The sequence below is a fragment of the Silene latifolia genome, unplaced genomic scaffold (genome assembly GCF_048544455.1).
Source record: "Silene latifolia isolate original U9 population unplaced genomic scaffold, ASM4854445v1 scaffold_70, whole genome shotgun sequence".
NCBI lineage: Eukaryota > Viridiplantae > Streptophyta > Magnoliopsida > Caryophyllales > Caryophyllaceae > Silene > Silene latifolia.
The window spans coordinates 1,436,303-1,438,110 of NW_027413609.1; the positions used below are offsets into that span (position 1 = coordinate 1,436,303).

Below are 1,808 nucleotides of genomic sequence, written 5' to 3' on the forward strand. Positions count from 1 at the left end.
ATAGCCTTTTCAAACATCAAGGTTATGGTATCAATATGAGCACTAAGTTGAGCACCCAATTGAGTAATAGAGTCCACTTCATGCTTTCCTCCTCTAGTAGCCTTGTGAGGTCTACTATATTATGAATTATGGACCGCCATTTCCTCAATCTTGTTCCAAGTTTGATTATCGTCAACTTCGGTGAACATACCATTTGAACCAATGTTGAGAATGTTTCGGGAGCCTTCATAAAGACCATTCCAAAATTGTTGTACCAAGAACCACTCGCTAAGTCCATGATGAGGACATGAGCGACAAGTTCCTTTGAATTGCTCCCAAGCTTCATACAAAGATTCTTCGTCCCTTTACTTAAAACCCGTGATTTGGGCTCTTAGCATGTTAGTCTTTTCCGGAGGGTAGAACTTTTTGTAGAAAGCTAGAGCCAACTTCTTCCAAGAGTCAATTCCAAGGGTAGCCTTATCAAGGCTCTTTAACCATTGTTTCGCAATACCAATTAGAGAAAAAGGAAATAAGACCCATCGAATTTGGTCTTGAGTCACTCCGGTTTGTGAAATCGCATCACAATAGTCACAAAAAGTCTCCATGTGAGAATGGGGGTCTTCACTAGGCATCCCCCCAAATAGGCTTCTTTCGACTAATTGGATAAATGCGGATTTTGCAATAAAATTTCCGGTTAAGTGTTGTGGTGTGGGAGTACCATTGGGTAGGTTCTCCTCGGTTGGTACGGAATGTGATGAAAATTTGGGCATTGTGGGTTGATTGTATGGTTGATTTTGTGTTGGGTTCTCCTCACCTTCTCTTGTAAAAGGGTTTATGAACTCAATAATATTTGGTTGAATATCTAAAACCTCACCAATACCTCTCAAAGTATTTATAGCAAGTCTTCTATTGGTTGTCAAAGTCCTTTCAATTTCGTGATCAATGGGTAACAAGTTACCTTGTGATCTTCTAGACATGCAAAATATCAAACAACTCGAAAACAATTAGAACAAACCTTGAGAAGTTTTACTTCCCCAAGGCAAAGAAAGACACAACTAATAACAATCAAAGAAAATCAAATCAAGTTAACACCGTCCCCGGCAATGGCGCCATTTTTGGTCGGTCTGCTTTGAGCTTAGATTTCGGTTACTTGTCGTTAGGAGCACCTAGACCAAAACAATATTTGTAACTTCACAAATAACTCTACTACTAGTAAAGAAGCAAGTAAAGGTCGGATCCCAAGAGACGGGTATTGATGTAGGATTTTCGATTGCAAGTAGTGGTGTCTAGGGGTGTAATAATTTGGGTTGAGATAAAAAGATCACTAAACTAAATAACAATAAAAGTAAACAAGCAAGATGATTAAAATAAGATGTAAATAATTGATTAAAAGCACTAGGGTGTCATGGGTTCATAGGGGATTCATGGGAATTGATCATACAAACATATTCTCAAATTATAAGCAAGCAATTATTGTTGTGATAGGATCGAGTTGGTTTATATCTTACAATCCGAGGAAGGTTTGGGTCCCGAAGACGAATCGATTAGATTGTACAACACCTACAAGTCGACTTAATCCTCCCTACTCAACTATATGCATGGTCTAATGAGACTCGAGTTGGTTTATGTCTTACAAGTCTCATTGAAAAGGTAAGTGATGGGTAAAAAATGCAAGGATTCATAGGCTCGCATTTCATAAAACATAACATAGGCATAAGTTGAGATCAGAACAAGCAAGTAAATAAATTATGTGAACATATTAGATTAAGCATGAATCATCCCCCATGTTGGTTTCCCCTAATTCCCCATTAACCCTAGTTAAGAAAACT

General features: G+C 38.2%; 1 non-coding gene across 1 annotated transcript; it reads left to right on the forward strand.

Annotated features, from left to right (window-relative positions):
* The first annotated feature begins 270 nt into the window (after positions 1-270).
* LOC141640097 (small nucleolar RNA R71) lies at positions 271-377 on the forward strand. The gene has a single exon (XR_012542843.1). It is a non-coding gene; the product is annotated as a small nucleolar RNA R71 (small nucleolar RNA).
* The last annotated feature ends 1,431 nt before the right edge of the window (positions 378-1,808 follow it).